Source organism: Rhinolophus ferrumequinum, chromosome 6, assembly GCF_004115265.2.
Source record: "Rhinolophus ferrumequinum isolate MPI-CBG mRhiFer1 chromosome 6, mRhiFer1_v1.p, whole genome shotgun sequence".
Classification (NCBI taxonomy): domain Eukaryota; kingdom Metazoa; phylum Chordata; class Mammalia; order Chiroptera; family Rhinolophidae; genus Rhinolophus; species Rhinolophus ferrumequinum.
In genome coordinates, this window is record NC_046289.1 from 11,202,779 (window position 1) to 11,215,172 (window position 12,394).

The window sequence follows — 12,394 nt, forward strand, 5'->3', positions numbered from 1 at the left end:
TCTCTGCAGAACTTCAGTTCCTTGTCTAGAACTGCCTACATGGCAGCCCTTTGAGGAGGTTCTGCCATCACTTCAGAATTAGTGTTGAAACCCCAGAACTTCCCCTTCCAGCTTTCCCTTTCCACTTCCCCTTTCTACAAAATTCTGTCATTTAACACTAACTACCATTCACCACTTTCCTTTCTTCTACTTAGATATGGGGCCAGTGGGGGGACAATGGAACAGAAGTTCAATTAATTTGTCCTTGAAACTGGGGACCCTGTCCTGTGTGCTATTGTAGTCTCAGCACCCAAGTCAGGTGTTAAGTGAATGTTTCTTGAGCTGAGTATTACAGGGATCCTTAGGTTCATTTTTCCTCTTCCTTGTAGTTTCTACTCAGACCACAGCCTCTTAGCACACATCTAGTGTATTGCAATAGCTTCGCCATCTTTTAGCATTAATCTTTCCTTGCCGCCGTCCACGTGACACACTACTGTCAGGGTATTTTTCTAAAACCTTGCTTTCATCCTGTCAAGTTACCACTGCTTATAGATCCAATTAAAACTAATTAGCATGGCATTACAGATTTTGAATCAGCTAGTTTCATGTACTTATTTGATGTTATATTTTTACAAGTTTTCCCACATAAACCAATTATAGTTAATTAGAACAGTCCTCCTATTATTCTCTACTAGGAAAAGACTTATTCCTATTGATGCTTTTGCTCCAGCTGTTCTTCTAGCCCAGAATTCCTCAGCCATTGTCTCATCTCTGCCGGTTTAAATCCTGTACTTCTTAACTACAGACCCAACACCTAGTTCAGGTGTCAGGAGGCACTCGGTGAAGGGGGGCCTGGATACTAGCTTCACATGGTCATGATAGTCCCCTTAATGTCCACAGACTCCATAATCCTTACTGTTAAATTTCTCATAGCTTATTGCAAGTTTAATGTGTGATTAATTCATTGAATAAAATCTGGTATATGCGTGCCTTAATCATGTACTAAAAAACTTAAGTGAAATGGCTCTTTATTTCTACTTTAATTGTAAAAGTGCTTTTAAATTAAGCCTTTACTTAGCTTTAACACAAATGAATCCTTGGATCTAACCAAATGATTTCAGCATAGGCTCTGTGCAATACATTTGTGCAGCTTAGCAGAAACTATGGCGACAGAATGAAAAAATGTGTTTTTACTGATTGTTTTCCTCCATTAGAATAGGAAGTTCCAAGTTAAATATTTCACAACTTTAAAAAATCATAAGTAATATGCATTATAATTACATTTGGTAATAAAATTGCCTAGAAGGTTGGGTTAGAAACTGTTTATCAATCATAGGTTTATGGCTAAAATCCTAAAAGAATATGCCAAGGATTAAGAATAACTATCTTTGTGTGGTGGGGAATATGGGAAATTTTCAAGGTCTACTTTAGGCCTATTTATATTGTCTATTTTTTTAAAAACGGTGAGCCTAGATTAATTATTAATAATAATAATAATGCAACCAATAAAGCTATTTAAATTTGGGAGAAACGATAATTATCCTTTTAGTTTAAATTTATTATTTTTAAAATCATATCAGTCATATTTTCCCACATTGCAGGGAACCATAGTAATATTATACAAGGAGCTAAAGGAATGTTGTTACAGTGTAAGGAACCAAGTATCTTATATGCATTGTATGATACAAGATTTTTTCTTTAACTACTGTCAATAATTCAGACTGTTCTCTAAAGGTAATCATTTAAATATTGAAATTGGTTTGCATTTTGGCAAACTTTTTTTTGTTAAATCCATGGACTTCTTGTAAAGGGCTTCAATTCAATCTTAAAAGTGATTTCCTAACCAGGAAGTATGCATTATACGATAATAATATTAATCAACAAGTGAAGGGTTTTCAATAGTATAGTTTCTAATATTTTAATAAGAAAAAATTGGTTAAAATTGCTTTGTGAAACCATTAAAAGTGTTCACACCTACCTTTCCTAAATGAATAAATTTAGTAATGCATTAATATAAAAAAACTATAAGTACTTTTGATCAGAGGAGACTGTCTTAGCTGATTAACAATAGAGATAGGCCTAAAGTAGACCTTGAAAAGTTTAAAAGTATTCGTTTTAGTCCAGGTTTACTAATAATAACAACTCCTATGATGTGGGCATCAAAATAGATGTCAGATACAAACAACTGATACGGTCAAACTGTTATGTACCGACTCAATAGTTCTAGCCTAAGATTTTAAATTTTGTTGATCACCTTTGTTCTTTTATATACTCGTGAAGAGTTTTCATAAGGCATTTTTTTTGTGGGAAGAAGTTAATCTTTTAAATGAGGATATAGGGGCTGAGAGCGAGTTTTTGGTGTCATTAAGCTGTGTAGTCAGAAATCCAGAAATGCCCACACTCTGCCCAGGCAATCTTCTCTTGTCCTCAGGCGTCGTGAGGGAACTGTGTACGAGGAACCAGTGGGACTCAGAGTACCAATTAAAGAAGCTGTGCCAACTTCCAACACACCCGTGAAGAACTCTTCTTAAAAGCAGCATTGGTCATTCAGTTTATCTTCAGCCCTAAGTGAGGACTCCTGCTTCCCCCCAATGCTATCTAATTACAAGCTCGGGACCAGCATGTTGAGGAGTGTGTTAGAGGGTTAGAAGGGAGAACAAACTAGTGAGTGGAACACCAGGCCCCAAAAGAACCTCTGAATCCGCTTAGTGAACTGCTTTGTATAGTGAAGGGAGAAGTGAACAAGAATGGCCTTTTGGCCTCAGGGGGTCAGGCCCGGACAGAAGTTTGAGGCAACAAACAAACAAACAAACAAAGAAACAAAAATGGACCTTGTGTGGAGACTGTTCTTTTAACACAACGATTCTACCTACTACTAACTGTGCCCAGTCAGAATTTTGGACTCTTGAATAATTAGATTAGTAATCTCTCTTGCCTTTGGGCAAAACTAGACAAGGGGTTGGGCAGAGACATGCCTGGCACAGGAAAAGGAGCAACAACCACAATAAAATGCCAGTTACTTTCATGTGTGGCGAAAGACAATGGACAATTCTCTCTCAATACAATAGTACAGGCCTGTTTCTGGGGCAGTCCGGCCCCAGGGATGCAGGTAGCTTCACACCATATGATCAGCGTATTATTTTGACTTTACTAAGGCATGTAATGGCTCAGAAATGCAGATTTCTGTAATTGGCGATGTTTAGTTCACCTCTAGCGTGAAGTAAAATATGTAAATATTTTAAGTCTTGTTCTAATAAATGTTATTATTGTTGCTGGGAAATTTGAGCTCCTGATCTTAGGTTAACAGTTTGATTAAGAGCAATGTAGTTTATTTTTAGGCTTTCATACTTAAAGGCTTCTAATTACAATGACAAATAATAGCATAGATATGAGAACCATTTGGACACCTAGACTCACGTGATTGAATGTGTTTGTCATTGCTTAGGATTCTGTGTAGTGTACGTTTCCTTTTATGTGTTTTGTCACATGAAAAAAATCTTTATAATTCACAAATACTGACCCAGCCAAAATATGACAGACCTACCTACTGACTTGCTTCTATATATATATAAACACTTCCTTTGCCTAACAGATGTAATGTAAAAGAAAGAATCATATGGATAGTAAGTTTAAGATCCCTGAGATGGGCCTATGTCATATCACCTTTTTAATTTTATTTTACTGTTTGAAGTTAACTTGTTAGGACAGTCATTGAAGTAAAAGAAGAAACTACTATTCTTGATTATAGGAAGACTTTTGCTTCTTATAATGTCAGAATAAGACCCCCTACTAGAGATTCCTTTGTAAAGAAATAACTCTAAAGCCTGGACTTAATACAAAAAGCAACTACGGAGGGTACCAAAAAAACATATACACATTTTAAGAAAGGAAAAAACTGTATTAAAATTGTAATACTCAATATATACCAATAACAAAAAATGAATACAACTCATGTGAATACATTTTTTTGGCACCCCCGGTATTTAAGACGCTTGGGAGTAAACAAAAGCAGAGAGACTCTAATGGGGAGTACATTCGAGAAAAGGAGCTATAGGAAATAACTGCCTTTTCACTGACTTGAGCTTCAGGCAAAGGACAGTCCATATTCAGGGTACTCTGGTGGAAAAACAGTAATCTGGCCAGGGAAATTAGGAAACTGAAACCAGCAAACCCTGACTACTAAAGATAGTGGAGGAATCGCAGGAGAAGAGCTAGAGGAGGGAGAGTCCTCAAATTTTGTGTGCTCACATCTCTGACTGACCTCTGAACTATGCATGAGTACAACAGACTCAGAACAGCTCAGCAAAAGACCAAAAAAAAAAAAAAAAAAAAATCTGAGCTGGCCTAAAGCTGCCTCCTAAGAAACAGAGCTTACAGTTCAAGCCAAGCCACGATATTTGCCAGCTGAAATAAAAGAAACAGCTCTCATTGCAGGAAAAAAATAACAATTTAGAGTCTTCACAAATTAACATTTATGTTAAGGACAATCCAAAATTACCTTGTATATAAAGAATCAAGAACATGGAACATACCCAAGAAGAAAATCAACTTGAGTCCTACCCTGAGATGAATGAGATAGTAGCAATAGCAAATAACAATTTTAAAGCAGCTATTACAATATCTTTGATGAAAGAAAACAACATGCTCTCAGTGAATGAAAAAAGAAATCTTATCAGGTAAATAGAAACAATGAAAAAGAATCAAACGGAAGTTCTAGAAATGAAAAATACAATACTTGAAATAAAAAAATTCACTGGATGGGTTTAACAGTTGAATAGAGATCTCAGAAGGAAAAGGAAATAAACTTGAAGATGCAGCAATAGAAATTAACTAATGTGAAGAGCAGGGAGAAAACATATGGGGAAGAAATGAATGTAGTGTCTCAGGGACCTCTTAGGTAGTATCAAAGAATCCAACATACATTTATTAATAATTGGAATCTAGAAGGAGAGGAGATAGAGGATGAGTTAGAACATAAATTTTGTAAAATAAGGCAAACATTCCCCAAATTGGATTAAAACCAGAAATTTACAGGTAAAATATACTGAATGAACACCAGGCTGAATAAATGCAAATCATGGTAAAATTATTGAAAGCCAAAGATAAAGAGCAAATGTTGAAAGTGGTAAGAGGAAAATGACACATTTCATAGAAGTAGTGATCTATTTAATGACTGATTTTTACCTGAGAAACTATGATGGCCAAAAGAGAGTGGAAGAACATGTTTCAAGTGCTGGAAGAAAAAAAAAAAAAGCCTGTCAACTCAGAATTCTATATCAAAGGGAAGTATCCTTCAAGAATGAAGATGATTCCAGAATTAGATAGTGGTGATGATGGCACAACCTTATGAATATACTAAAAACCACTGAATAATACACTTTAAAAGGGTGAATAGTATGAGAATTACATCTCAATAAGAAAAATTTAAAAGAAGGTTTAAAAAAAATAACTTTTTCAGATAAAGGAAAACTCAGAGAATTCTGCAGTACAGGAAGTGTCAAAGGAAGTTCTTCAAGGCTGAGGAAAAGTGATACCAGATGGAATTTTGGCTCCTTGGAAAAGAAAGATTATTAAAAATGATAAATATCTGCAGAAATGCAGAAGTCTCTTTCCTGTTAATTTCTTTATAAATCATATCATAAGCAAAACTTATTGTCTTGTGCAGTTTATAACATGAATAGAAGATGTTATCCTATATAATATATAACAACTATTCCATAAAGGATGATTGCAAGTTTTCTTTTGTATTTTAAGTGAAATGGTACAGTACTAACTATAATAGGACTATGAACAGTAAGAAATGTATATGTAATCCTTAGAACAACAACACACTAATACAAAGAAATAAAGTTAAAATGTCAATGTGAAATTGAAACGAAATTCTAAAAAGCACTCATGATTTTTTGAAAGATGGGGAAGTATGAACATGGAAACAAACAACAGAAAAGACAAGTTAAAAACAAATAATAAGGGGCAGGCCCGGTGGCTCAGGCGGTTGGAGCTCCGTGCTCCTAACTCCGAAGTCTGCCGGTTCAATTCCCACATGGGCCAGTGGGCTCTCAACCACAGGGTTGCCGGTTCGACTCCCGCAAAGGATGGTGTTCTGTGCCCCCTGCAACTAACAACAGCAACTGGATCTGGAGCTGAGCTGTGCCCTCCACAACTAAGATTGAAAGGACAACAATATTGACTTGGAAAAAAAAAAAAGTCCTGGAAGTACACACTGTTCCCCAATAAAGTCCTGTTCCCCTTCCCCAATAAAATCTTCAAAAAAAAACAAAACAAAAAATAACGAATAGTAAAATGGTAGATCCAAATTGACCATATCAATAATTACATTAAAATGTTAATAGATTAAACTATTAGCCTAGCAGTTTATATTAAAATAAATGTGAATAGATTAAACACTCTAGTCAAAATCCTAGCAGGGTTTTTTTTTTTTTTTAAATAGAAATTGAAAACCTAATTCTAAAATTTGTGGGAAAGTGCAAAACAATCTTGAAAAAGGAGATCATGGTGGGAAGACTTATATTACCTGATTTCAAAACTTACAGTAACCAAGGCAGTGAACTACTGGCATAAGGCTAGATGTAGACCACTGGAACAGAATAGAGGGTTTTGAAGTAAATCCACACTTACGTGGTCAATTGATTTTGACAAAGGAGCCAACATAAATCAATGGTGAAAAGATAGGGTTTTGTTAAATGCTATTGGAACAACTATATGAGGAAAAATCTATATGAGAAAAAATTCTTGATCCTTACCTCACATCATAGAAGAAAATTAACTCAAAATGGATCATAGACTTAAATGTAAGAGCTAAAACTGTTAAACTTCTAGAAGAACACAAAAGGGAATATCTGTGTGACATTAGCTTATGCAAGGATTTTGTAAACAGAATCCAAAAAGTATAGACTATAAAAGAAAAAATTTGATAAGATGGACTTCATAAAAATTCTTTTTTAAATTTGCTTTTAAAAAGGCAAGCTACAGAATTGGAGAATACATTTGCAAGACATACATCTGACCAAGTATTTTAATTCAAATTGTTTAAAGAATTCTTACAACTAAACAGGTAACTCACAAACAACTTAAAAAAAAAAAATGGACAAGAAATTTGAACAGACAAGTCCCCCAAAGAGATATACAAATGGCCAATAGACCCATGAAAAGATACTCAAAATCACTTGTCATCAAGAAAATGCAAATTGGAACCACATTGAGAATGTAGAAAATTTGAAAGAATAGACTGAAAAACTCCTGGAACCTAATAAGCAATTATAGCAAGGTTGTAGGTTACCAGCTTAATATACAAAAGTCAATCGTTTTCCCATAAACCAGCAATAAACAAGTGGAATTTGAAGTTAAAAACACAATACCATTGTGCTCGCTTCGGCAGCATATATACTAAAACACAATACCATTTACATTAGCAACCCCCAAAATGAAACACTTATGTATAAATATCACAAAATATGTATAAGATCTATATGAGAAAAACTACAAAACTCTGATGAAAGATATCAAAGAACAAAATAAATGGAGAGATATTCCCTGTTCATGGATTGGAAGACTCAGTATTGTCAGATATCAGTTTTTCCCAACTTGATCTATAGATTCAGTGCCATCCCAATCAAAATCCAAGCAAGTTATTTTGTGTATATCAACATACTGATTCTAAACTTGACATGGAGAAGCCAAAGACCGAGAATAGCCAACACAATATTAAAGGAGAAGAATGAAGGCAGAGACTTACACTACCCAACTTAACATTTTACTGTAAAGCTACAGTAATCAACCCAGTGTGGTATTAGAGAGAGAATAGACAGATTGATGGAACAGAATAGAAAGGCCAGAAATAGACCTCCATAAATATAGTCAAGTGACAAAGGACTATAGTGTCAAAGGACAAAGGAGCAGAGACAATACAATGGAACAGAGAAAGTCTTTTCAACAAATAGTGCTGGAAAAATTGGACATCTACATGCAAAAAAAGTGAATCTAGATACAGACTTTACATCCATCCCCAAAATTAACTCCAAATGGATCACAGACCTAAATGTAAAATATAAAACTAATGAAACTCCTGAAACAAACAGACAACCTAGATGACTCTGGCTGGGTAGGGTGATGACTTTTTAGATACAATACCAAAAGCTCGATCCATGAAAGAAAGAATTGATAATCTGGACTTCATTAAAATTAAAAACTTTTCTGCAAAAGACAATGTCAAGAGAATGAGAAGACAAGTCATAGACCAGGAGAAAATATTTTCCAAAGTCACAGCTGATAAATGATTGTTATCCAAAAGATACAAGAACCTTTAAAACTCAACAATAAGAAAACAAACAACCCAATTTAAAAAAGGGGCCAACAACTTGATAGACACCTCATCAAAGAAGATACACAGATGACGAATAAGCATATGAAATGATGTTCCACATCATGTTATCAGGGAAATCCAGAATGCTGGCAACACCCAATGCTAGTGGGGATGTGGAGCCTCATTTTTCTTTGGGATGCAGAGTGGTACCGCCACTTTGGAAGAAAGTTTGGCAGTTTCTTACAACACTAAACATACTCTTACAGCATGCCCCAGCATTTTTGCCACTTGGTATTTACTCAAAGGAATTGAAGGCTTATGTCCACACCAAAACCTGCATACGGATGTTTATAGCAGCTTTATTCATAATTGCCCCAACCTGGAGGCAACATGTCTTTCATAGGTGAATGGATTAATAAGCTGTGTCACATGCAGACAATAGAATATTTTTCAGCACTAAAAAGAGACAGTGAAAAGATTAGTGGGTGCCAAGGGTTGCGGGGAGGGAAGGATGAATAGGTAGAGCACAAAGGATTTTTAGGACAGAGAAACCACTCTGTACAATGCCAGATATGGTGATGGTAGTAGATACATTTGTCCAAACCCACAGAATGCACACCACCAAGAGGGAACTTGATGTAAACTATGGACTTTGGGTAATAATGACATGTCAGTGTAGGTTCATCAATTATAGCAAATGCACCACGACAGTGAGGGATGTTGATAATGAGGGAGGCAATTAATGAGTGGGAGCAGAGGGTACATGGGAAATCTCGTATCTTCTGCCCAATTTTGTCATGAACCTAAAACTACTCTGAGAAATAAAGTCCGGGAACAAACAATTAGGTACCACTTCACACCCACTGGAATGGATAAAACTAAAAGGTCTGATATTCCCATGTCCTCAAGAGGATGTGGAGCCAATGCACTTCTCATATATTATTGGTGGGAAGATAAAATAGCAGAACCCCTTTAATATAATAGTATGGTACACAGGTAGATATGGACGTACCATATATGCAACAATCTCATTCCTAGAGATTTACCCAAGAGAAATGAAAACATATCCACAGAAATTCTTTATCATAGCCCCAAACTGCACATAATATAAATCTGACCAACATTGCCAATCCATCAACTAACGGTATAGCAATGCTATAGAATATTACTGTGTAATAAAAAAGAATGAAGTACAAGCACACACACACCCCTGGATGAAACTCAAAAACATTAGGCTAAATGAATGAAGTTGAATGCAAAGAAACTATGTATTGTATGGTTTCATTTATATGGAATTCTAGAAAAGTTAAAACTACAATCACTGGAATTAGGTCATTGCTTGTCTGAGCCCATGGTCTGGGAAGGGATTGGCTTCCAGAGGACATACTGAAAATTTTCAGGATGATGCCACTGTTTTATATCTTGGTTGTGGTGGAGATTTCATGAGTGTACACAATTACCAAAATTCATCAAACTGTTCAATTCAGTGAGTGAATTTTATCGTATGTAAGTTATGCCTCAAACTTAAAAATGTTCTTTGTAGGTATTTAGGGCTCAAATATCTTCAGTTAATTTTCCCTTTGAGCAAAAAATTGACCCATGAGTGGTTTGCTTCTGTTTGTCAGCACTTCAAAAGAAAATAATAAGAAAATAAAATAAAAATCAGGGTTCAATGGTGAATGATTTTGTTTTTGTTTCAACACTAGTGAAATTGCCATTAATTTTTTAAAATAAAAAAGTTACTGTTTTTCATATCCTCACAGTGAAAGACATGAAGCAAAGGAATGTTGTCTGACAATCCCAGATAATAGCTTTGAGGACTAGTCAGGATAATGATCTCTGTATCCTGTTCTCTTGCAGTTACTGCTGCTTGGTCCCCAAATGAGATTAAGACAGAAGACAAAAGGAAGTAAAGGAGTACATTATGACAAGCTCCATCTTTGGTACCTAACCCCAAACTGAAACCTTGCTGTTGGTAAACTGAGCGGGTCCACATGGATCTGCTTATGATTTATCTGTCCCTTTGTCCTAAGCAGGTACTAAACTTGTTCACTGGAGTCTCATCGTTCTTAAGCAAGAAAAGGCCAAGAAGGATAAACTCTAGGAGAAACTTGGGGTAAAAAAGAACATGTTTTGATGAGCCCAGGGCTAAGATCTTTCAAGCCCAGCATTTTTGGGTTTTCCCAGGACTTGGAAAAACTTGAGGTTTGAGGAAGGGAAGAACCTCTCCCAAGTTCTGCCTTACCTCACCAGCCACCTGGGAACAATCTTTATAGAAAAGCAATACACAGACTAAATAAACTCTCAGCAGTTGCGCCAAAGAGAGGAGAATCCAAAGAGAACATACCTTGAAGAAACCAGAGCTAACCTCGTCACCTGGATTCTTCACCACCACCCCGTCCCCCCAAGTACGGATGGTGTCATCAGTTCCCTTCATCTTGAGCCCTGTCCATTCTTCTCCCCAGGGAGTAGGAGATTGGGGAAGCCTTGAGTTCCCCTTGCAGGCAACGTGTTAATTTATGTCAGGAACCAAATAGTAGAGGTAGTAGATGATGAACAAAATCAGCCCTTCACAGATCATCTGAAAGATCTTGGTGAATGGCCAGGGTTTCCTAGGTGGTCTACTTTGTAGAATAAAGAGGAATTGATCTGTGATCTCGTAATTTCCTATGAAAGCAATTCTGTGTTTGTGAAGAAAGGCTGAAGTGGCTGTGTATCAAAAGATACCTCCTTGTTGTCCTAATCTAGCTGCAAATATAGTTATGGGAGAAACAGAGGCCAAGTACAACAGTGCATTTGGAAAGCTAGGCCTTTACGTATCTCACAGTAAATAAAAAGTGACTTCTAATAGTGAGAAGCAGGAGTAATAATTTGTAACATTTTCGACACATGACTCTTTAATGATGTCTTAAACTTAAAAATTTTTTGCATAATAAAGTAACAGAATTTAACATTCAATTAGAGGAGAGCCAAATCAATATTTCAAAAGTGGTGGTTTCCGATGGGCTTGGCTTTTATTATAACATAACCTGCTTTACATACTACAGGAGGATATACTATTATTGTGTGTTTACTTTAAGATACCAGCTATGTTTTTGGTATTCATTTTAGGTCTGTTTGATGTCAATGTGGACTCAAGGCCTGGGCCATGTAACACTGATTTTATGCATTAAAATCACTAATATAATGCACTAAAATTATGCATTAATAGTCAAACTCTTGGAAACAAAGTAGATGCTATTTCTCAGGGGTTGGGGGAGAGGGAAAAGAGTTGTTGTTGGATGGACATAGAGTTTGTTTTGCAAAATGGAAAAGTTGCAGAGATCTGTTGCAGGCAATGCTCTACATGGAGTTAACACCACTGTATTGCACGCTTGAAAATAGTTAAGGTAGTATATTTTGTTATGTGTTTTTGACCTCAATTAAAAAAATTATGCATTTAGTTAAACTTTGGAAAGACAGTGAAATTACTTATCCCCTGAAACTTTTAATTCTAGAAGTTCTTAGTTGAGTCTGAAAATAAATTTTCTTGAAGTTATAGTCCCAAAGCATTACTTTGTTTATAAACATTTATAATAAGGCTTATTGGTAAACAAGCACTGTATAAATTTATCTTATTTAATCTTCATCATAATTCAGTGAGGTAGGTATTTTATTTTCTGCCAAATTTTATTATGGACATTTTCAAACATACAGAGAATTTGAAAGAATTATATATTGAACACCCTTATACTATCTAGATTCTGTAATTAACATTTTGTTGTAATGCTCTATCACATATCTGTTCGTACTTATATTCATCCATTATCCACTTTATTTTTTTTATGAATTTCAAAGTAAACTGTAGACGTCAATATGCTTTAAGGGTAGGTTTTTTATTATCCCCATTTTACACTAGAGGGATCTGAGACACAGAAAAGATAAGTAATTTGTTCACGGTCACGCAGCTTTTAAGTCAGGGGTGTCCAAACTGCGGCCCGCGGGCCAACTGCGGCCCACAATCCATTTTTTATTGGCCTGCAGCAAATTCCAAAAATATATTTAGTTTACTTAAATAAACCAGGTGAGGCAATACGTACTTCACCTCGAGTG

At 35.7% G+C, this 12,394-nt stretch overlaps 1 protein-coding gene across 2 annotated transcripts in view; it reads left to right on the forward strand.

Moving 5' to 3' along the window:
* Positions 1-12,394, forward strand: part of RPS6KA5 (ribosomal protein S6 kinase A5) — a 170,033-nt gene that overhangs the window by 40,276 nt on the left and 117,363 nt on the right. The gene's annotated exons all lie outside the window — the stretch shown is intronic.